Below are 25,569 nucleotides of genomic sequence, written 5' to 3'. Positions count from 1 at the left end.
CGTGTAAAGACGATGAAGAAGTGAAGTAGATCACACAGATCTGCGGTGACTACACGGGCAACACATGTCATGAGTTTTCTTCATGTCCCTCATGGTGCAGTTTAGACTATCTTTGTACTTCTTCTTTTTGACAGCAGCCAAAAGCGGAATTAAAAAACAATACTACACTTCTCTGTTATGTTAAAAACAAATGTGACATCATCTGAGACTCATCCATCGACAGCATGTGTATTATATAAATCTTCATCCTAATTATTCATTTTCAAAGGATTTTCTCCTGTCTCAATTCGAATGCTATGGAGGGGGAAAAAGCTGAAACGCATTTATTCATTAGAAATGACTATTTATAAACTATAGGCTTTAAAAAATTCTGTGAGTAATGCGCAGTTCCAATGTTGTGGTTGCTGCTGGAGAAAAAGCCTGAGAAAAGGCATTTGTCCAAAGCCGACTAAGTATACAGTAAATCAGGGATGCTAAGTGGGAGAAAAGATTTTTCCTCGTTCCTCAAAAGTGACATGATCTCCTGCATACTGTTCCAGGCTTCTTCAATCCAGACCTTCTTCAGTCAAAAATAAATCACAAGAAGTTCTCTCAAATCTCTCTGCCATCAGGGGACTCAATTTAACATTTCTGGTCTTCGATCGATTTATTTTTACTTATTAATTTGCGAGTCCCTGTTTACGTGGAATTCGGTTTTGGAGTTCAACCTTTACCCGTAGTGGTGTACCTGTTTTGCCAGGAGATTCCCCAGCAGTGAACCGCAAGGGGCTCAACACCATAGGGCATGTCAGCAGCTATCAGAAAGGGCTATTATACATTAGCCTGCAGCCTAAACCGCGTTCGGCTCGGTAGCTAATGAGAATTTATGATTTTGAACCAGGGCCTCCTTCGTGCCACGTGCTTCGGGCTGCATTAATGCTTCTCTGCGGGGAGCTCTTCGCATTGCAACACCAAAAACAGGCCTCAGCATTGATTAATTATCAATGAAATCCTTCACCGCTCAGCTCACACATAAATAATGGAGGACGTCACTTCCAGTGGAGTAAATGACCCACCAAACACAGTAAAGATCTATAAGTGATGAACACCTTACAATCGTTAACAAGAAAATCAGAGGCAGAATTTGACATCGAAAAGAAGCTCGAGAAACCTCCACTCAAAGGAGTGAAAAAAGAGCGGCGGTCTTGCGCATACATATGTAAGTGTCCAAAAGCGTGCCATCTGCCTCTTGGATAATTGATTTGCAGTAAACTCGCATTTTTATCTACGACAGAAAAATTCCAAATTCAGGTTTGAAACCCCATCAGTGCGGTCCCCTGAAACCTATTTTACATTTCTTCATGTTCTAAATCGCTGCATTTAGAGAGCATTAAGTGTCCCTTTATCCCAATGTTTTAAGCCAACGCTGGCAGTGATCGTGGAAGCTCGTGGAAATGTAACAGAGCTGCCCTGCGGGCAATAACAAATTAACATGATGAAACCGGAGGAAAGGTGTCGTTAAACATGTCACCAAAAACAGGATAGGAGCGGAGATTTCCATTACCTGGACACCATTAACAGCTTATCAATACCATGTTGTTCTGACCCGGCGCTGTTTTCTTTCCAGGAGTCCTTCAAAAATGCTTGACGTCACATGCATTGGAGGACATCATTTTTTTTTTGTCTTGCCCCTATCTCACACAGCCTCAAAAAATGAGGCAAGGCGTGTGCGGACGGCAGGGGAAGGAATGCGAGGTGGTGGAAACGGGCGGAGTGGAAACGACCCGCTTCGGGCGGCTCCCCGTGGGGATCGGCCGCGTACGCGAGCGGAGGGGAGGAAACAGCTGCGAGCGAATGCGGGAGGGAGGGGGGGGCTGGAGCAGCTTCCTGAAGAACGCCACTCTCCAAACAAAACAGGGATGGGATGGGGCGCCGGCACAGCGATGCAGCTACGCCTTGAAACGGAGAGGAGGCGGGGGAGCGGTGGGGGGTCGTCTGGGGTGAGCTTGAGGGCGGCCGCTCTCTTCTCACCCAGACACCAGCATCTCGTATCAGCAGATTTTGCCTTCCGCTGCAAACGCATCCCACACTTATTGACAGCCTAGTGAGCCTCTCGTTTTTGCTCTCAGGGCGTGTCGCTCAGCGCAGCCTGGAAATTCACTCATGGAATGGATACTACGCCCACGACTCACAGAGGAAAGGGTGGATCGCTGCTAACTTGCTTTTCTCACACATCAAGGGTAATAAATGGAACTAATTTGGAGATTCATTACCCAGCCTAGCGAAGGAGTACAATTATACCAGATGAGACGTTTCACACGTAGATTAAACGCTTGGTGGAAACAATTAATAATTTACCAACAAAAGCTTTGGCAAAGTTCTCAGTGTTGCCAGGTACTCCTCGAACAAGCCACTCTTACTCATCAGAAGATGAGAGTTCGTCACTGAAAAGAAGGTCTTGTTCAACAGAAGACCAAGGTTCTTCATGGCAAAAAAGGTCTCACTCATCGGATGACCAGGGTTCTTCAGCAAAAAAGCCTTAGTCATCAGAAGATCAGAGCTCCTCAGAGAAGAAGAAGAAGGTCTTACTCATCACTGTAAACCAGAGTGTCCATTTTAGACAAAAATAAGACCTTTCTCTGGCCAGACCAAGAATGTCAGCAGAAACATTACGACCGCTGAATCCACAATCTTCCTGCCCTACTTCATGTTACAAGCTTCATACCCCATCTCCCTCTCGACCCTCCTGAGCTGGCGAAGGAGCCAGGGACAGCAGACAGCTGACCCACCACCCCTCCCCACACCCAGACCTACAATGTGGCCCTCACTCTCAAGCAGGTCTCTGGGCACATGCTAAGCCCGTTAAGCTCCATTACCGCTAGATTGGGTAATTACAGAGTGCCCTTCGGTCACTGATCACTGATGACCCCCTTGCAAAGCTTGCAACTTGATCAGCCCGAAACTAATCTATGCACAGCGGTCGGCAGGCAATATCTTTATTCAAACAAGACTAGCTGGGGAGAAAAAGCCAAGCAACCACAGGAAGGCTAATAGGAGTTAAAGCTGACAGCTGGGTATGGCTTGCATATTTATGTGGATATCACCTCCTCTCTACTTCACTTTTCTTATAATCTCCTCTGCATTCTTCTTCATAATCTGCATGATAAACACTCTCGGACAATTGAAACCCACAGGCAAATGTGTTGCTGTCACTACAGATGCATATTTGTGCTCAGACCTTATTGACGGGCCACAGAAGCTTGACTGAGTGCAGGAACGCTGATCACATCGGGATCCTCGTTCAGTCAACAAACAAACACCACCTTTAACAGCAGGCAATGACTTAAAATGTGTATTTTCATGGTATATAGACTGGCCAAAAAGGTGGGGGTCCATCAGCCAGACTCTAAAGATGTATTAGTGAACTTCTTCAGGAGGACAAAAACATCACACCAATATAAATATTTCAGAAAATCTCTCTCTCTCTCTCTCTCTCTCTCTCTCTCTCTCTCTCTCTCTCTCTCTCTCTCTCTCTCTCTCTCTCTCTCTCTCTCTCTCTCTCTCTCTCTCTCTCTCTCTCTCAGCAGGTTTGGCTGAGACCCGCTGTGTGCTGGGTCTGGGGTTCGAGTCCTGCTTGGGGTGCCTTGTGGCGGACTGGCGTCCCGTCCAAGGTTTGCCCGCTCCCCCTCCACCCTTGCACCCTGTGTTGCCGGGTTAGGCTCCGGTTTGCCTTGAGACAAGCGCTTGTAGACATTGTGTGTGTGTGTGTGTATGTTAGAAAGATGAACAGACTTGAGAACCAACTTGTTTCTGACTTCAATGGCACATTGTCTCGGATACAAGATTTCTAGGAAAATATTCAAAAATTCAAAACCACTATAGACCCTTTAACAAAGCTAATAAACCTTTCCCACAGCCACTAGAAATAGTGTACACATGACACGCTGGCTCAGCAGGTAACACTGGTGCCTTACAGCTCCTGGGTTATGGGTTTTGACACGAGTTGGAATATGGCTCAGACTATATGGGCTCTTGTGCCATGTTCCTCCCATGTTCGCATGGCTTCCCTCGAACAATGCAAATATATAAATTCTCCTTGGTGCGTGCGTGGCGGAGTGCGAGAGAATGGGAGCGTTTGTGTGTTTGCCCAGGAATGGACTGACAGCTCATCCAAGCTATATCGTTCCTCACGCCCTACACCTCCAGGAAGGCTGCAGACCCCAGTGACCAGGGACTGGACAAGCGATTAGTCAAAAAGGACGGCTGTTCAGCAGCATTCAGTGTTGGACGGTGAAAGTCCACCAATGTCCTGAACACTGCTCCAGTCCCATGAACACCAGGGGAAGTGGTTAGCAGACACCATGCTCACTCATAAAGGCACGTTTAAGAGCTCTGTGGGAGTACAAAGACACGACAGAAGATCATACACGTAGGTCAAAAAAATCAACAGACGGATTAAATATTTTAATTTATTACGCTTTCAAATTATGCGCAGGGCGCAGTGGCACAGCAGGTTTGGCCGGGTCTCGTTCCCTGGCGGGTCTGGGGTTCAACTCCTGCTTGGGGTGCCTTGCGACGGACCGGCGTCCCGCCCTGGGCGTGTCCCCTCACCCTCCAGCCTTGCACCCTGTGTTGCCGGGTTAGACTCTGGTTTGCCGCCACCCTGCTTGGGACAAGCGGTTTCAGACACAGTGTGTGTGTGCTTTCAAATTAAACCTGGTTTGTTTAAGCAACAACCAGAGTCCAGAGGACCTAGAAACATGCAGAAAGGTGACAGAACAGGTCTCTCTGCACTCTGGTGTCTAACAGTAAAAGCAAGGCCTTAGAATTAGAGCCCGTTCCATCAGATCTTCGCACCGGAAAGCTTTGACGTGCAACACGGGGAACGATCGCTAACGTGCAGAGATGAGAACACCTTATTTGACAAGTGGCAAACATCAAGCGGCCAGCCCCTACACGCGTATGTCAGGCTGGAGGGCCTGATCTCCACCCAGATAATGAAGAAACGACGTATAGCAGTTGCCCCCGGGAGGTGACAAGGCGCAGAACAAATGCGGTTGGCACACAACAAGCCCCTATCTCCATACATGCACAGGCCTTTCATGTGAAAACGAGATCCTACAGCGATTAAGGAGATGGGTTTGAAGGCTCTGAAAGAGTAGAAGGATCTTTATCTGCAGAGAACATCTTTTATTAAAGATGCATCAGTGCCCCTTTCAAAATCAATCAGTTATAAGGGGTTTTCGGCGGCAGCTAAAATCTTGAGAGCAAACCCACTGCTTCCTGTTCATGTTCCAGCAGCTCCAGCCGAAACCAAACTATTAAGACCCTGAACTGCGCGCAAGCGAGACGTATCAAATATCACGGTTGCTTTTACTGATTATGATTTATTCATTTCGCTGACCCTTTTATCAAAAGTGACTTACAATATTATTTTATGATTCAAACGCACTCTGAATGATTTACCCATTCACACAGCAAAGTGATTTGTATTGCCTTTATTCATTCAATACAATAAAAAGGTAAGTTCCTTGATCAAGGGCACGATTGCAGGGGAGGGGATTTGATCCGGGGTTTTTCAACTGCAAGGCGTCGCCTCTAATTGCGACACCACCCCCGTGATTTGAGTCAAGTGGAAATGCCATATAAAGATAAACATGTAAGACTGGAGTTAACAAAGGGCAGTTAGTGCACTGGTACATATGAGGCAGCACATGCAGGATGAGTGACAGAGGATCACTGACACCTGACCAATGTGATCAACAGAGCAGAAGTGTTGCTGCATACCATCTAACATCTTTGGGTTCGCACTAAAGACCAAACAGGCTGATTCCAAGCCGGCGTAGCCGTCGGCACTCATCATCCTGATGCTCATGAAAAAAACATGGCAGGCATCGATCGCCATTAAATGGTACCGCACTGTGCGGATTATAGCGGAGTGACGTGCAGCGGGCGACCTGGCTGCGCGCACACAGAAATGCAAGAAGCTAAGGAGCACTGACACACATCTAATAGGAGGCTCCAGTGCTGCAGCAATCAACACGCACACGCTTACATGGATGCATGAACACACAAAGACACAAACTGTCAAAGAAATCAGACTTGTTAGTCCTCATTTCCTTCCAACATATGATTCTGTGAAGTGATCACAAAAGGGGCAAAAGAGCGCCAATGTTATCCATATTAAAGCATCACAATTAATAACACTCCACCGTAAAGCGTAGTAGTGCACAGTACAGTAGCAGGTGTGGTACTAATAAATCGTTTACCTCCTCTCAGTCCTCTGACATTTGCTTTGCTGAAAGGGGGTAAATTGTCCTCGACTAGAGAGACGCGGCGAATAGACAATTATTGTTTCCTAACTGCTACGGCTTCTGCAATAATGATGGTAGTATACATAAATGCGGAATAAAGCGTCTTATAATGTACTGCAGCGAGCCATTCAAACATCCGAGGATATATAATAGCCCTCGTTTCCGATTCCATTTGCTATCGAAGAGAACCGAGGAAAACCGGACAGTAAATCATTCTTTCACCAAAGCAGCACTAAAGCTCAAATATTGCCCTCTGCTGCATAGCCACTAATGAAGTGAACGCTTAGGCCTTGGACAATAAGCGATATTTTATTCACGCGGTAATTAACCGGCTATTATAGCTACGGAATTAGCAGAATGCGACACGTTGGCAATGTTACGACGAAGCGCTATTTCATAACTTCCAGCGATTGCAATTAAACAGATTTGAGAATACAACCATTTGTTTTTGCAAATTGGGAAAGAAGGGATGTTTCTTTCCCGTGTTTAAAAAAGTGTATTACACAACCGCATGAATAATTAATATGATATTTAAAATAAACAAACAAATGAAAAGTGATTGGCCCAACTGCATCCTCAGAGGGCTGATTTTAAAAGGCATGAATATGTATGAACAAAGCTAAGTACAGCTGTGAGGGGGGCTAACTCTGGGACCGGTCTCCATGGTAACCAACAAACGTGTGCGTCTGGGCCTGTCCCGACCCTACAAACAGACAGAATAGGGGGCTGGGGGAGCAGAGTCAGGCCTGACCCTGGTGCACTCCCCCCTCACGCACAGAAAAGAAGGACCCCCTGCGATGCGTTAATGCAACGGGGAAACGTACACAAGGAACGCACTCGCAACCTCTGCCTGGAGTAGTTGCCCGAAGTAGATGGGAGGTGCAGTCTCTGATGGCACTCTTCGCATCCGGACTCTTCGCAGCGGCCAGTGTTGAGAAAGTAGATGGATTATATGCATTACTGTGGTTTCAAAAATCCAAACAACTGCAGAAACTAATGCGTTTGTATGGATTTAAAGAGATATAGAGTTAAAAGCTAGAGCTTCACTTTACTAGAAACGTATGTGCCAAACACAGAGTCCTGCTCTGCATGTCAACTTTCATGCCACTCGCACCCACAGACAGCTACAGACAGAAGCCCTGCCGACCCTCTCCCCTTCACCTTGGTGACATTTTTCTCCAAAGCAACTTAAAATTTTAAACTATTTACACTGATTTACCGTTTTAATCAGCTGGCTAATCTTTACTTATCCATTCACGGTATCTCGCTCAAGGCTGCTACAGCGGGAGGTGGGATTCGAACCCGCAACTTCTAAGCGCAGAGGGAGTGGCTCTAAGCGTTGCCCCAGCTCAGCCGGTACTGGGGAAATAAACGTCCAGACCTTCGGTTCACGCTCCGCTCCACTCCACACCAAAGGTGACAAGTACGGCCTTTAATGGGATCCCAGCCTTCCCGACCTTCTGTCCACCTGGGACGCTAATGACAACCGTCCCCGACCGTGTCGTTTCAATACGCCTTCACCGGGCTCCCGCCAACGCTCTCCGGTTCGCGTGGGGAGGCCGTACCCGCGACCATTCACTACCTGGAGCGAGTCCCTTCTTCGCGGCACAAAGGTAGGAAATGGGACGGGGACACAAAGGGCCAGCTGGCGCCGGCTCTGGACGCACAGCGGCTCCCATTAGCGGGCTGTCAGAGAGAGAGGCGCTGAGCCCGTCTGGCCTGGCGTCTTCGCAGCTTACGGAACGGCCTGAAGTGAGAATGGACCGTGGCCTCCGCGGCCAGACGAGAGCCTCGTTTCTCGAATCCGGGCCAAAGTCTATTTCTCGTACGTGCGCACATTGCAGTAAAGCGTAACTCCGCAGCCCTGGGGAAGCAGTTTAAGGATCAGCGCGGTAGAATGAGGTGGCACAGGAGGTAACAACTCCCGGGCTGCGGGGTCGAATCCAGCTCAGTTTGCGTGGAGTCGGGCTGTCCTCCTCCCACAGTCCAAAGACATGTTTCAGGTGAACTGGTGACTAAAGTGCCCTCGGTGAGTGTGTGAGATGGCCCTGTGCTGGAATGGCATCCTGTACCCTGCCTCACACCCCATGTTTCTGAGAGAGAGTGCGAACCACCGGTGCCCCCATTAATGATGGATGCACAGATGGATGCAATAAAGCGCGTTTCCCCACGCTACTCGGAGTAATTCCCGAGCAGAACGAGCACCCTTCCGAAACCCCGGTTCAGGAAGCCGGGAGACAGCGTCGCTCTGGGCTAAGAGAGAGCCGTGACACCCCTCCATCAATCTCTGTGCTCGGCTACTCCAGTCACAAGGCAGCTTCGCTAAGGTGACTCAGCGAGCCAATTAATGTGGAGCAACACCTCCGCAATATATTACCCGAAATGAGAGGCATAGCGATGATGTCAGGGGACAGCACCTCGAACCGACGGCCCGGCTGGTGTCAACGGAATCAAGAACTGATGACAACACTTAGTGGCAATTAATGAAGGACATTAGCTGTGGCAGGAGATCAATCGGGCCCGCCGTGCCCCGCCTTGCCGCTGCCGCTCATGCTGGTAAACAACGGAGCATCGAACAGCTTAGGAAGCGCGTCTGGGACAGCAACACGCGCCTCTTTATTTCCCACGAACAAATTAGCAGCGGCCTTGTGCGAGAAGGCGCCGGGTCCCCGTCGGCACGAGTCGGCAAATAAACACTGTGGCTACAAGCGGGAGTCTTAGAGGCCAGTCTGACCTTGAGTCAGACTCGGTCCCAGGCCCCCCGACTCCCCCCACACCCTGAGCCCGCAGCCCCCATCCCTCGCCAAAGAGTAGGGTTTGGGGGCAGAATGTGCGCCGCACAAGCAGAGGAAAAGCAGAGTGAGTGAGTGAGTGAGTGAATAAATGAATAAATAAATAAAGAAATAAATAGTGCACGAAAGAGGAGCCGTTCCTGTGATCACACGGAACACGCTTGGGGGTGTGCGAGAGTGTATGTGCGAGGGAGCGAGCGAGCGTCGGCCCCAAGCCCGAGCCGTCTGAAGCTCGAGGATGCGTCACTCTGATTCGAGTGTTCCTACGATCGCTTAAATTACACGGGCTTATTGCGCAGGAACAATTAAAGGGAGCTGCTGTCGCAGGAAGCCGTTGCCGAGCCTCGCTGTTCACACACGTCCGACGAAGTCCTGATTACACCCTTTGCTGCCATTCACAGCTCCTTCCTTATTACTTAAGTAATGAATTTAAAGTTCTTTTTCTTTTCGACTGCTCCCTTGTTTTGTCGCCTTCCGAAAGACAATAAATCCGGTCCTCTTCACGTAAAAACCACTTGTACCGAGTTGGACAAAGCATCCGCTGGGCAACGTGTCCATGCTGTGTTTGCGTATCAGTAAAACGGTAACGTTGACTGCTCCTCATTGCCGACCGTTGGGCCTCATACTAAACTAAATCATATGACCAATGCCGGTCGTTTAAGGGGAGGACCAATAATCACACACACACACACACACACACACACACATTTTCAGAACCGCTTGTCCCATACGGGGTCGCGGGGAACCGGAGCCTACTCGGCAACACAGGGCGTAAGGCCGGAGGGGGAGGGGACACACCCAGGACAGGACGCCAGTCCATCGCAAGGCACCCCAAGCGGGACTTGAACCCCAGACCCACCGGAGAGCAGGACTGTGGTCCAACCCACCGCGCCACCGCACCCCCTATGACCAATAATCATTACTGCAGAAATCAAACATGACTGAAAGCGATGAAAATCTTAACGACATCCAAGGTGCCCGACGCTGCCTCCAGCACGTCCGCCGGGTCGCCTCCCACCGCCTTCAGTTTCTTTGGGCTGTGCTCACCATTTCTCAACCGTGACAAAAGTGAATGCGCCAGATTTTTTCAAATACGGGGCAGCTGGTAGTGGAGTGGTTAGAGCTGCTGCCTTCGGGCACAAAAGGTTGCAGGTTCGCGTCTTACCTCCAGCTGTAGTGCCTTTGAGCAAGGTAAATACCCGAATTGTTCTAGTAAAATTACCCAGCTGTATAAATGGGGAAACAGTCGTAAGGAGCTGAACGCTGTAGGTCGATTTGGATCGAAGCGTCAGCTAAATGAATATTGTTTACAGGAGGGCGGTCGTGAACGGAAAGGGCCGGTTGCAGAGGGTTACCCACCGCACCTGTAAGAGATGCGGGCCGTTCGCGGCCCTACGGACCACAGAAGCGCTCCAGGTGCGAGGGAACGCAGCAGCTCTCGCTCTCTCCTTTCGTACGGCGTGGCTGAAATCTGCAGAAGAGCGGGGGGCGGGGGGTCTTTGAGCTTTGCGCTAATTCTCGAGAATTTTCAAAACAATTAAAGACGTTAATTGTATCGTTTGTCGGAACTCCCTGTGACTAATGAAAAGTACGCTGTGATTAGAGCGCGCTAATTAGAGACTGTTTTGCGCAAATTTAATTACCTGTCAGTCTCATTTCCTTGACGTTGCTTTTTCTCAAGGCATCAATAGATAGCGCCTGAGGCCAACAGAACTGTCCGCCCCAGGGAACTCTGGGTAACTGTACTCGTGCCGCCCCTCCAATTTCAATTCCTGCCCAATTAAAAGAATGGACTGGGGGTGTCCTGTCACTCATAACAGGACGTGAGGGGGACACGCAGACAGGTTCGAATCCCGCCCTCGCTGTAGTACCCTTGATCAAGAGGCGATACACTGAAGCGGTACAATAAAAACGCCTAATTACTGTATAAACAGGTAAATCATTCTCGAGGTGCTTGTTGAACTGTAAGTCGCAGCGTAACAGCGCAAACGTCAGAGAGGTAAAGGCTGACACGCAGCATGCAAACACAGAACACACACACACTTTCCTCAGCGCTACCCCAGTCTTTAATCGACCACTGCAGGTGAGGTCATACTAATTACCACTCAGCGTTTAATTGCCGTAATTAACAAGGCCATTTAATCGCTTAATGATGACGAATGTCGGTAATGAGCACCTCTGCTTTACTGTGGATCGGAAAGAACAGATCAAATAATGTTACGGACCCAACGTCACATACCATATTACTATGGTAATTACACCGGAGGAGAAGAGCCAGCGTCGAAAGTGCCTAAATGAAACGGACCAAAGTGAGTTAGCGAGCAAGTGCGCTGCGGTAAACAGGAGTGAAGAGAGTGGTCGTCACATGTGCAATAACCACACTGCAGGATAGGAGCTAACTGAAGATCTGAGGACGTTCGGTGACCCAGCTTTCCTGATTTGTATTCATCTGCGCAGTTTCACATCAAACCAGAGCATAAAGGACTTTTTACCTACCAACAGTCTACTGGAATACACTAAGAAACTGGCGTAGTTGGCCTTGACCGGTCATGCGGACGAAATGACTTCACTTTCTGATGCGGCGACGATTCCGCCTAGAAAAACACCTTCTGGTGAGAAATGTCTGAAGATACCATGATTTGCTTGATTTTGTTTGTACATAAAGTAAGACCACAGCATGCGACATAGCGACCACGCATCAGCATCCTGTCCAAAATAAACGATAACTGAAGACGGACCATTAGTATGTCAGCAACCAGCCCAAAGTAAACGATTACCGAATACGGACCGTCGCAATGTCAGCATCCGGCCGAAAGCAAACGATAACGGAAGACGGACCGTCAGGATGTCAGCAGCCAGCCCGAAGTGGCATCCCTTCAGGCTGGGGAATCACCGATCCGTCACCTCCTGTCAGGAGACTCCAGGAATGATCCATTTGCCCCTGGGGGGGGAAGGGGGGGCTCGGAGCAGTAGCCCAGCATGCTTCGGCGCGCCACAGTAAATAGGTCTGCGTGTTACTGAGGGGCACGAGCCAGACATGCCCCCCGCTGCGTGGCGCGATGCAGCGCGAGGGCGGCTGACGCTCAGGAGAGATTACGGATGTAAATGAATTACCATTAAAAAGCCATTGATGTGTTAATGTTTAAAATCAGCTGTCAGAGAAGCCCCGCACTGAGCTCCTCCCCCTGCGCCACCTGCTCTGGGCTCCGAAGTCGCACCGTTATAGGGGCCATTCCAAAGTAAAGGCTACCGACCCAATTCCGTTTGCTGCGGCTCATTGTTTGCCTGATACCTTTACTAATTAATTTGTTTGTTTTTCCAGGAATCGCACTTGTTGATTTCCAGCTTTCAGGTGTCTTTGATCACGCGTCTGTCTGACGGTGGGGTTCCTGCGTCGTCTCCGCGTTTCGGCATCCTCGTGCCCCAATTAGGGCCCCCCCGAGCACAGATCAGACAAAGGCAACAAGAACGCGGGACCTGCCCCAACACCCGTCAACGCTCCTCCGGCACTCAGGGCGCAGTTCGTACGTCGGCACAGAAAGCTCTAGCGAACAAAACAAGCCGTGCTGTCGCAGCTAACGTGCGCGGGCTCCTCTCCCGCCCGGCGTCTTCCTCGGCCGCATTTCTCCGGCTCACGAACGGCCGGGGCCGCAAATGTGAAAAACGTGTCGCTCCGCTACATTATTGATCGGGGACGCTGGAGCCCCTCCGAAAATAAATGTTTTCAGGTCGCTCTGCTTGCAAATAAGTCCAAACAGAAAGTGTTGGAGCATGAAGACGGCAGACAGCCGGAGCTCGGTGAAATCGCGCCGCGCCAGGGGGAATTGGCCGGGGCGTCGGCCTCCCCGTCGTGCCGCCGCGGCAACGACGCCTACTAAAAGCCCGCCGAGCATCCGGGAGGACCCCCGCGGCGTCCATCAGCCAGCGGTGTCCGGGCCCCCCTTCACCTGCCAATACAGCCCCTCCCCGGCAGCCATTAATATTTCATACGAAGAAGGGGGCTGTTTAAACTGGATGAATGGCCTGTGAAATTAAAGTTGGCAAAAAGGATTAACGCCGTGCAGGTCGCTTGGCTCCTGTTGGAAACAGCGGCGGTTTGGTGGGTCAGTGGCTCGCTGCACATCGGGGATCTGACTTCTCCAAATGGAGGCGGGAGACTGCGACCCCGTGGACCGCAAAGCAAGGCACGGTCGACCACCGACAGACACCGGCCTCACTGCACGGGTTGGTGTCGTACCAAAAAACACGCCACAAAGAGCCTCAGAGCATTTCTCAGCATTCTCAGGACACTCGGTGTAGGAAGAATGTTCTGGAAACCGTCCCAGATCAGGCTTGAGTGTTTCAGCTGACGATTTTCTCCAAGCTCCATAAAATTGAAAAACAAGATTGCACCAAAGTGCCTCAACAACAAATGAAGAGCGTTAGAGATCGACACGCGACTGTTGAAACCGCTACTTTATAAGTAACTGCATATGTAATTGAGAGGAAATACAAAAGTGACCGCAATGGAGAGTGAGTTGTAAAGTTATGAAGCTGTCAGGAAATCAGGACAGAAATGGGTCTAAAAGACACACATTTTGAAACCCTTCTTGAATGTTGGTAGGTATCCAGCAGCTCTGAGGAACAGAGGGAGCTCATTCCAGAGCCGAAACCAAGAACCTAGAGGACCTTTCGGACCCCTTGCTAGAAACACTTTTCATGTACCCTCAGCACATCAGTGAAATGTGTGGCTGTTCTCAGAAAAACCCGCGACACCATTTGCACCAACAGCGAGCGCAAGGACCAGATAGCTACCGCGGCCAAACGCCCAGCCCTGATCAGCCGCCATCGCACCTCCTGGGAGCACAGTCTCCTCGGAGCACACGTCGTCGGTGCCACTGGCCCGGTACGCGGTGAGCTCACAACGGGGGGGAGGGGGTGAGAGCGATACGGCCACAGCCGTGCCGAGGTGAAGCTCCACTGAACCGTGGAGGCGGTGGCAGCAGCCGTCCGCCTGCGGTCATGGCCAGTCGGGACCGATACGTCCCTCTCGTCTCGCTGCGGTCCAGGGCTCCAGGCCAGCCTCGCTGCGTGTGCCCAGCCCGGCGACGGGTTTCACGGCATTCCGCATTATTCTTCATTATTCACGCATCCGTCGGCACAGATCCTGCGTCCTCGGCGCTGTCGGAAGGCACACCAAACGCTGCCCTCTCACCGACTCCACCAGCGGCGGAGGAAGAGGACGCGGGCAGGAGCCGAAAAGCAGGCCTCGGACCCCAAGCCCGTGTGCGGAAGGCGGAGGGCAGATGTTTTCAGAACACATTAGGGGAAGGTCCCCGGCACGCGAGGGTTGGCAAGCGGCCAGGTCCCGCCTTCCGTCAAGGGGACGCTCCGCTGAAACCTGACGTTCTTGCAGAGAGGCTGCCCAGCCAAGCGCAAACCTTGTCCAGACTGGAAGCGACAGTCAGCGCTGCTGGACAGGAGATGAAATGTCAGAGTCCCCTAGCTCACCCTGCGACCAGCCCCTGGTACCTCTGCTTAACACTCGCCATCCGGCTCCCGAAGACACGGCGCTTCTCTTCTCCCCCAAAACGGCTAACGGTTTTGTCACGGCCGCCGCAGGGCCCCGCTGATTAGAGCTGCCACCACGTCGTGGACGGTGCACGCTGGACAGCGGATGCCAGGCGCCCGCAGAGCTCACAGATGCCCCTGCGGAACTCGTAGTGCAACGAGAGACTCCCCGAGCGCGCCGCCGCTCCCGCGCTAAACACACACACATAACTCACGAACCTCGCACGGCTCACCTTCTCGTCCCGAGTCCAGCACGCGCTGCTCGTAATGAATTTCTCTGCCATCTCAGCAGCAATTAAAAAGGTTTTATGGCACATAATTCATTCTTTTAATGGTGCAGGGAGGTCAGGGTTAGAGCAACTGCTGCAAACAGGTACAGCGAAGGGCCATTCCTCTTACATACCATTAGCTTTGTTGAAGATGCAGCCAAGACCCGAGAAAAAGGGATCCGACCCACCGGCAGCACTCAGCACCAGTTATTGTGTGTTTGGTTGTACGAAGCACAGGTATATTTCACATTTCACCTGTGCCATCAGATTTTGCCCTTATTCCGGAACGTATCAGAAAGACAAAGTAAGTCGACGTTTAGCATTAAAATGTCGAAGTAAAGTGGAATCAAAGTGGTTCAACTGGGGTGATGTGAAAGGAAGGGTTCTTACTAAGGGGTTCCCATCAGAAAGAAACGGTCTAAAGGGAAAGATACAGGCGCTATTTCACATTATGTCTAACAAATTAGGGCACTTTCTAGCAATAAAAAAAAAAAATCTGCAAAATAAAACGGGAGATGCGATTGGAGAGAGCGCGTCGTTTCTTTATTATGACACCAGTGGTCGTTTAGCATCAAATTTCTCACTATTTCACCTTAATTTATTGTCCGCCTGTCCATTGGACAAGTATGAGGACAAATCCACCCGTGTCCCTGGCTGCAAAAATTCAAGCAAACTGCCTGTCGTGGACAGTCACAAAACCGTTAACGTGGGGCAGGACGCTGCAGAACTACACCGTCGGGAGCATGGAACTCTAAAGCAGTGTGGGAAAAGTAAGAACCTAAAGATGGGGGACCGGTGATGTATCTTTAGAATTCCATGGTCCCGACAGCACAAGAAGTGACATAATAGATGCTGCATAATGAATCGGAGAAACGATTCCGACTTCCAGGTGGGTGATCCTGGGATGAAGGTAAACGACATCCCGGAAAGGGGGAGGAAGCCAATGCGGCGCGAGCGCTGATCTGTGTGGCGTTATGTAAAACGGGCACCAGGAACAGGTTCCCACAGGACCGTTTTCGACTACGAACAGCTGCCTAAAGTCAGAGCAGGATCTTCAACTGGAACTGCGGTGCAGCGGCAGGCGCAGTGCAACACACCTGACGCTAACATCGATTTGTCCAACTTGGACCCGAGAATTTCACTCCCCTCCTCTCGTCTTTCCTGTTGCCCATCTGCCTTTGGTGAAAGCTGCTACCTTTGGACCCAAAGGTTGCAGGTTCGAATCTTACCTCCAGCTGTAGTGCCCTTGAGCAAGGTACTGACCCTGAACTGCTCTGGTAAAATTACCCAGTTGGATAAATGGGTAAATAATTGTCAGTCGCTTAATACTGTAAGTCACTTTTGAGAAAAGCATCAGCTCAATGAATAAATGGAAATGCTAAAGGCGAGGACGAGGGGGGCGGCGTGCCACCAGGCCTCGACTAAAAGCCTCTGCTACTTTGCTCCCGATTTCCCGCCACAAGGTCTTTACTAAAGCTCTTCCTTTCGTTTCTCCGCAGCCTGTTCTCTGGCACACGTCTAATTGTCCCTTAGAGTCTCTGTGATCGCACGTGGGCTTTTCTCCTCCACAAGGTTACCCTGGTTTCTCCTAAGACCGCCTCACCCCCACCTTTTGATGGTAAAGAGAATACCTCCATTGCATTACGCTCACCTCAATGGCACAGTGATACAGGGCTGAAAGCCTGCACATTGTCTGAGCTGTAAAAGCAGCAAAGAAAAGCCAAAACAGAAGAAGATGATTTTAAAAAAGCACTGCAAATTAGATTTCCCATTATCAACACTTCTGCAACCTTCTCCCCCCAGGTTCCACCTGCCCTTACCCCTCCCCCCAGCGGGAGAAACGGACACACCATCAACCCCCTCCACCCACCCCAACATCGTGCTTCTCCACCTTCCCTGCCGCTGCCATGGAAACCCACCGAGGAGGTGCACCCTGGGTCTGAATACCCCATCTGCTGTGGGTCAGGCCTGTAACTAAGGTGAGCAAAGTCATAGACTCCAGGGTCACCATCATTTGTTCTTGGAGCTCTGATGATGGGGGAGGGGCGCTGACCACCCGGAGGCTCCGCCACTTTCCACGCGGTTAAGAGAAACGGCCCAAAAGCAAAAATAGGGTGGGCTGGTGATCCATTCTGATCCAAAGAAGAATAAGAAAAGGAAATAAAAAAAAAAGCAAAAATAGGACGGAGACCTCAGGACTTTTTAAATCCATTTAGTTTTGCATTTAAAAAAACCACAGTAATGCTGAAGTAGAAAAACTTCAGTGAAGTCCTCCGTGGATTTGGTCCCCTTGTTTACAGAGGAAAAGGGATGCACAGGTTAGACACAATGTTTGTAGATAAACTGCAGGAATTGCCTTGTGCTGTCACACAACGGCTTCGGGTGTGTGTGTGTGTGTGTAATACAGCTACTTCATTTTTATTTGTTTCCTATCAGTAAAGACTGTTCATTCACACAGTGACAGAACAGAAGATTTTTTTTTATTACTTCTTTTCAACGATCACAAATCCAGCAGAAATGGGCAGTTTGTACCGATTTCAGGGCATATTAACATTTACACTTCAATCTCACACTTTTCTCCAAACGCAACAGCATTAAGCTACTTCTAGTGAATGACCGATTGATACAGTAGGGTTATTTTTACTGTACCAATTCATGATAAGCACAATGGTCAAGACAACTAGAGCAGAAGTGGGAATTCAAACCTGGGACCTGTGGGTCCAAAGGCAGCAGCGCTAACCACTACACTAGCAACTGTCCCAATACAACTGAGATTTACATTAAACAAGCAGAACAAAACACACTCAAACAGTAACATAAAAGGGTGGTGAAGCATATCCTTTAATAGGTTAAGACGCATCATTTGTTTCTCCAGTAACCGGTCACTGAGTTTTCCTACCTTTAGGCCTTACACATTTGACCAGTGTACAAAAGGCACCTGCTCTCCCAATGACGGATTAAAACCTTTAGCTACATGAGCCATGGATCGGTTCTGCCACCACATCCTGCCAGAGTGATGAAGGCACCCTCTCCTTTGGTACCCCTTAGTATGTCATAGGAGAAGGTGCCTTCTGGCGAGGCGCCGACTCTCACGCTGAGAGCGGCCCGCTCTATTTCTCTAAAGCTGACTTGTGTTTGCCGCCGCACATCTTCAATTCCACACGAATCCTACAGCTGCCCCCGGGTTGCAGTGCCACTGTCCCTGACTCAAAAACAATCTGTGAGAAACCCGGCGGGGCTTAGCAACCCGCCTGGAATCATACCATGAAAGCTCGATGAGGAAGTAACCCAAAGACCTTGTTATGATTGTCTTCCTGGGATATATGTTCTCAGAGATGGGAAAAGGCCCAGGAATAAGTCTGGATCCTCACCACTTCCTGCATGAGAATTTTTCATCTGACAACAGCACGTCGGACAAAATGCAAACTCGCCCCACAAACCCGGGAACTTCTGCAGCAGCATACGGATCTATATACCAGCTCATCCATTTTTAGATAATTTCATCGCAACCTTTGACATAGATTAAACGGTCATCATTCCTTCAAGTTGTAACACTGCAGGAAAAATATATTATGTTAATATTTTAATCGTACTTTTTCCCCAGATAACCTGAGAAACAAAGTCCTGAGTAGGCATAATGGAGACAAGAGGAAAGTGAGAGTCCACCTGGGAAATGGACAGAGGAGTGAAAGCGAAGCAACACGCGAGAATCCCTAACTAGTCCCTAAGAACTAACTAGTCTCCATTTAGTTATGCCTACTACCATTCCTGGGCTTAGGTCACCAACCAGAGCTCTCTAGGCATCTCTGTCCTGAGCCAGTCTCTCCAGCTGCCCCCAGGTATGGCACATCTTCTTGACACCTGCCTCCAGGTCACGGTGCCAAGTGTCTCTTGGATGGCCTCTTTTCCTCTTCCCCTGGGGGTTCCGTGTGAGGGCTTCTCTACTAGTGCTGGAAGCTGGTCTGCAAAGGGTGTGTCCTATCCATCTCCAACGTCCTTGGAGAATTTCTTGATCTGCAGGCCGCTGCCTTGTACGTTGCCACAGTTCCTGGTTGCAGATGGTGTCAGGCCAGCGATTCTGGAGGATCATTCTCAGACAGGTATTAATAAAAGTCTGGGTCGTCTTCTGATTTCACGATGGTGTTGAAGAGCCTCATCTTGGATGTGATGGAAAATCTCCAGTGGGTGTGCTCAAAGTTGACTGGTAAAGTACAGAAAGCACACAGACAAATCCTGATGCGGCAGCATAGCAGTTAGAACTGTTACCTTGGGAGCCAAAGGTTACAGGTTCAAGTCTCACCTCCAGCTGTAGTACCCTTGAGCAAGGTACTTAGCCTGAATTGCTCCAGTAGAACTGCTCAGCTGTACAAATGGGTAAATAATCGTAAGCAGCTTAACATTGTAAGTGGCTTTGGAGAAAAGCATTAGATGAATGAATGTAGACTGATAATTTAACCACCATCGGATAAAGAAAAGAGCACCGGTGTCAATAAGGAGCTGCAATCCTTCCCATCCAAAGAAGTTAAGCAGGAGACTAAAGTACACCTGAGGTTTGTTTTCTTTTCCGATAATGTGACATTAGCACTACACGTGTGCTGTTGTCGGCCATGGGCCACACAAACACACCAGACAGCACGAGTGCACGTTACACACCTGCTTTACCACCGGCACAAGCATACGGCTGTTTCAACTAAGAATACATACATAAGTTATTTGTTTGAATGGTCCACTCATAACAGTGAGTATAGCAGCTTTTTACCAAAACCTTTTACTTATCAGCTGAATACCTACAAATCACAGATTTCCACAACTTCATAATGTATGCGGAAAAACGAAGAACCCCGGACATCCAGCGGTTTTTGTTCCCGCATCAGAACCAGGAAGCGCCATGTGGAAGAACCGAGTTGACCTGACCTCACGATGACCCTTCAGTAAGTAGAAGTGCAAATGGACCTGCGAACATTCCCCTCCCGGAGAGAGGCAGAATCGAGCGCCGTTACCCACAATGCACCATGCTGTCCTACATCACACTTGCAATGGGTGAACAAGCAGATTAGTGTTACAGTAACGCCGTTCCTCAATGTAATCAGTTCCTCTCCAGAGGTCGCAATCAGCGATATCAAATTAATAACCTGGGCAACATCTGCCAGTGAAAACCGCGAAAAGCTCAATATGGTCTTTTTCAAGTCATACTCAAGTATAATTCTAGTAAGCCAAGAAAAACAGGAGTGGGGGGGAAGACAGCCTTTTGAAGACCTTTGCTGGTTCTGTGCTTTCAGCGCACAGTTACCGACTCATGTGTTTAACATGTTTGCCAAGACCACACAAAGACACAGTGTTTATTATGAGCAAATGCACACAGAGGGGGCACGTTGGCTCTGGGGTGGCACTGTTCAAAAGTGCTCTGAAGTCGTCAGCCCCGGCACGCGCACGCACGCACGCACGTCTCCTCCTGGCAACACGGTACCTCGAACTCGCACCCACGCCCCCTGGGAGGCCCGGCCCACAAAGGTGAGGGAAACCCAAACTGGCGCTTGCGTGTTTGACCAGCTTTACAAGCTGTGAGCTGACAGAGTTTTTAATATCGAGGCTCTATCACGGAGGACGGATCCTATCGACAGAAGACATGCGACATTAATATTTTTTTATTATGTATTTATTTAGTATTTATTTTATTCATTTATTTGTACTTTGCTTCAAAATAACTAACAGTGTTAGATTTGCACACTAAACTGCTAACAGCGATTGACCAATCAATATACCTGGGCCATTCAATTCAGGGTTAAACACCTTGCTCAAGGGGAGGATTTGATCCCAAATCCCTCCACTGCAAGGCGACAACACTAAGCACTACGCCACCTGCTGCCCCAGATGTGTCTACAGTCGCAAAATGTAGACACATACCTGCAGCTATGTTAGACAGACAGACAACGCAGCTGCAGGGGTGTAGCCAGGGTGTCGCACTGTAACTTGTCGTGGTAAAGACACGTACAGGGATCAATGACAGGAATTCAAGGTTGGGATGGAGGAGTCGTGCATTCATTTCTCTTCATGCAGCTCAACGTCGCCCTGTAGCAGAAAGAGACGCCACCTAAGGCTACAGGAAGGCAGCCCTCCGCGACACCCCCCCCACCCCATGCCATCCATTCGGATGTTTCTCCACATTAAGTGTATTAGCGGGACGCCGGTCGCTCGTAGCTCTATCAACCATTCCCACACACTTCGCCGCGAGGCGCGCTCTTATTTTTGTTCGCTCTTCATTATAAGGATTAATACGTGCTCGTACACATTTCAATAGGCAACGTCTGACTCGGAGTGCAGGCTAATTCGTTTAGCGAGGAGCACCGACGAGAATTTGGTGCCCGCATCGTGTCCTAATTCCAGGAAAATCCATTATCGCCGACAGTTAAGTAAACAAGACGCTGTCACAGATCATTCGCGACAATTTGCGCTGTGGGCTCGGCGGATGCCGACGACTTGTTCTAAAGGATTAGAGGAGAGGGATGGCAACGATGCGCAGGCTACGGAACAAGGAGCGCCTGGCGGAGCACAAGGCAGATCCGTGTCGGCCTTTTCGTATTTTTCGGCCCACGAGTCCAAGCCCCGGGGACCCGTCTCTGCTGGAGGCCCTCCGAGCAAATAAACACTCTTCAGAGGAAGATTAAAGGAGGGCTGTTGTATGGAGGCGCACCACGGGCACACGGGCTGGGGGATGAAAGCCATGGGGGGGGCTCCTTGTACCGGTCCACCACTTGGGGGCAGCGACTAGATCAGAAGCAGCGCGTCGTGGCAGCGGCGGCACGGTCGCATCCTTTTCACCCTGAGCATCATCGCCGGGCCCCGCTCACGCTCTGGGGGGCCTGCAGGGAGCAGGCTTCGAGACGTGGACGGGGGCCCGGCCAGGCCGGGGGTCGGGGGTTAAGAGGTACTCTTGCGCCAACGGCCGGGGGGCATCGGCCACACGCGACTCCCTCAAGGTGCCCCAAACGGCAACGCAGCCCCCACGCCCCGTCCCAGGTGCGACCTACTTGCTCAACCTCACACTTGCGATGTCGACACAGTCGCGCAGCGCCATACATTTGCATACGAGCTGATCAAAGGCTCCCGAGGCCCGTTTACACGTAAGGTGCGTCTCCCAAAATAGCTGCTCCACATTCTTCTCCTGTTTGGGTTCTGAGTGCAAACCAAAACACTGAGACTGATTCACCTGGGAGCTGTTTCCAGGGTGGAAATGCAAAGCTGCCGTTTCTAAGGTGCCCGTTACCGGGTACGAAATGGCCGAGGAGCAGGGTGACGCTACAGTCCGACACTGCGCGCGCACCCCAGCTCCGAAACATTTACTTCGGCTGATAAAGGGAACGCTCATTACGGCGCTCAGTGTTTACAAATATGTAAATGTATCCAATGTAAATGTAAACCATACACACGCCACTGTGCATGAGCATGTGCGCGCGCACACACAGACACACACCCTTACTGTATTATTACAAAATTACAGGCAATTACACACATTAAACCCTGATACATTTTAAGTTTCTCCTTTTTACAACAACCACTTAATGCATTCATCCTAAGAAAAAAGCAAAATCTAAACCAGAGAGGAGTGACCGATATCTCCTTTGCAATACGATAATGTATTTCTGTGAAATATTGTCATTAAAATCTATTAGTGGAAATCAAGCGTCAAATTAAATGCTGTTCATTCTGTCTAAGCATCTGACTGATGTTGGTTTTCAATTGAAGAATATAAATGAGGATGTCCAGCTGTCGCTACCACTAATCACGCGGCGCCCAAGGTGCCGTGAAGAAGCACCAAATGAGAGCGGTCGCCGGACGAGTCCGTGGGAGGTGCGCTCAGCCTGGAGCGTGTGAAACCGTCCTCCGGCACATCTGTGAGCTAGCTCCGCGAGGAGCTGTTTCCGACCTTTTCGGCCACCCATCTTCGCAGATCATTTAAAGTCAAGCGCTCGAGTGTGTGTGCGCGTCTATGTGTATTTGTGAAAGTGACGACATCTTTCACATAAGCAAGGCTGTTCAGAGAAAAAGGAAAGGAGAAAACCATCCCCAGGTGTAATAGTCTGTAACACAGCCGGCACCCATTTAACAGTCTGTACCATAGTAACACTGTCTGTACAACAGCACATTTACATTTATTCATTTAGCAGATGCTTTTCTCCAAAGTGAAGTACATCTCAGAGAAATACAATTTGTGCATTAAACTAGGAAAAAGAAAGACATAGTTGCAGACGTGTGTTTCTTAAGTGAACTTAGCTTCTTTCCACCATATATCTTCCGCCAATATACAGTATATAGATATATATATTTTAATTATTAAAAAAAAAACTACACTAACACTCTCTGTACCATAGTAAAACAGTTAGCACCCATTTAAAAGTCTTTACCAAAGTAACAGAGTCTGTAAATGTATCAGAGTAACACAGTCGGCACTGATTTACCAGCGAGTACCATAGTAACACAGTCTGTACCATAACACAGTGTTCTTTCTTGTGTAGTGTGTTACAGTGCACTGTATTCAACAGTCCCATTTGTGTGACACATAACAATGTCCCTGTAAGGGTAATTAAGAGTAAGGCAGATAATAAAAATTGAAGAAGTGTGTGCGAGTGAGTGAACGAGTGAGCGAGCGAGCGAGAGAGAGAGAAAGAGCGCTTTGGACAATGTCCCAGTGTGAAACCCAGCAGGACACGGTCAGCGAGGAGGCTCACAGAGCAGGTCCCAGCGCTGATAACCAACAAGTCGGCGCAATCTGCCCTGCAAAATACCAACTGAGCTTCGAACTCGTCACATGTGCGCTGATAGGTGTGTGAAACACCCCTTACACAACACCCGCCTGCGAAACCGTGTGCCATAACGATCAGTTGAGACACGGCACAGGAGCACAGCCTCCCCCGTTTAAACCGGTTGTGTCGGGGGGCGGTGATTTCCACCGTGTTTCTGTCATGTGTCACTTCCTTTGCACCTTCGCCAGAGAAGTCCTTGGAAGTGAGCGTGGCACCCTGAACCGGCACCCTGTCAACAGCTCATTAACTATGTATCTCATTACCATGCATTTGCATATGAAACATGCCACTTTTTCTCTCCTCCCACAAAACTCCTTCAAAAATTACATTCACATTTATCTATTCATAGCTGACGTTTTTCTGCAAAGTGCCTTACAAACTGACACTGTTAACCTATCTACAGTTATTCACACATTTACACAGCTGAGTAATTTTTACTGGCAAAATTAAGGGGAAATACCATGCTCAAGGGGAGATTCAAACCTACGACCCTTGGGTCCAAAGGCAGCAGCACTAACTACTACGCTAGCAGCTGTCTACATAAAATTCACTTGTTCTTTCCAAATATGTGGCCCATGAAAAGGAAACAGCACGCCGTACTGCGCATATTTAAGGCAGGAGGTGGTGTACTGGTGAGAGCTGCAGCCTCTGGCCACAAAGGACACAGGTTTAGAGAAGAGCATCAGCTGAATCAAGAAGTGTGAGTGTAAAATATGAGTGTAAGGAAGGGGATCCTGTTAGAGTCTTGTGACAACAGACAGACCCACTGCAGTGACCTTGTGAGAAACGACGATTTCATGCTCCCCTTCACCTGATACGTGAGGGGACACAGCAGCACCTGAACCCGAGGCACCCGAGGCCAGGAGAGGCTTCCCGTCAGCGCTCGGAGGTCCCCAAGAGGACGAGCAGCTCGGCTTTCGCGCGCATGAGCCCCGAGGTACCCGGAGCCCCAGCGTGATCCTGACGGGGCCCTTCCTCAGCCACCTCGTCCCTCCCCATCTGTTTAGGCTGTGAGCGGGGGGAGGGGGGAGTCCACAGCAACTGTGGAAGAAGGGAGGGGGGGTGGGTGTATTCAGGTTGACTCCCGCCCTTCCCAGAGGGCCGGTGCTGCGCTACTCCCTCGGGGCCCTATTCTACGCTCCACCTGAGTTGAGACAGGTGTGCACAATGGAGCTGGAGAGCCCGCGCACCTGGCCCCGGACCCCGCCGCGCAGGTAAATCCCCCCCTCGCATGCACAGCCCCCGTCGGCGAGCCAGCTGCCGGGAGGGTCACGCCCGCATTCCCCGGCCCTGCGCCGTCCTCCTGCCCCCGCGCGTGTCGGACGGGTTAAAGAGCACCGTGCCCCCGGCGGCGATAATTGGCGGGCCCCGTCGCGAGAGCGGCGGACAGCACCTGAGCGCGCCTCCCTGTCACCCCACCCCCTCCAGATGCCCCATACCAGGGGAAACAAGCAGCAGAGCACAGGAAACACCCGTTGCGCTGCTCTCTGTCTAGCTCTGGTTGCATGTGACGCAAAGTGTGTCGTTACTACGGAAACGTGTGTGGAAAACAATACTCTAAACACTGTAAACACAACAGACATAATACTCTAGCTAGACTTCCCCCACCAGAAAGTGAAAGCTTTTCTACTCAAAACATTAAACAGAGTACTGGAGGCATAAATCCAACTCCTTACCCTGATACCAACGTAATAGTGCACAGTCAAGTGAATTAAACCACTAATAATTTGTCCCATGTTTACCACGGTCTCCATACTCACCTTTCTTGATCTGTTGAGAAAACAACTTTTCATGGACCCGAAGCTCCTTTATAACAAGAGAGCCATGCAATCTGAAGGTCCCCACTTTGAATCCCGCTCCTACT

At 49.9% G+C, this 25,569-nt stretch overlaps 1 protein-coding gene across 2 annotated transcripts in view; it reads right to left on the bottom strand.

Annotated features, from left to right (window-relative positions):
* Positions 1–25,569, bottom strand: part of cdkal1 (CDK5 regulatory subunit associated protein 1-like 1) — a 298,983-nt gene that overhangs the window by 138,163 nt on the left and 135,251 nt on the right. The gene's annotated exons all lie outside the window — the stretch shown is intronic.

Source organism: Scleropages formosus, chromosome 18 (assembly GCF_900964775.1).
Source record: "Scleropages formosus chromosome 18, fSclFor1.1, whole genome shotgun sequence".
Lineage (NCBI taxonomy): Eukaryota > Metazoa > Chordata > Actinopteri > Osteoglossiformes > Osteoglossidae > Scleropages > Scleropages formosus.
Note: the sequence above shows the minus strand (reverse complement) of the source record. Positions and strands in the feature narration are given on the sequence as shown.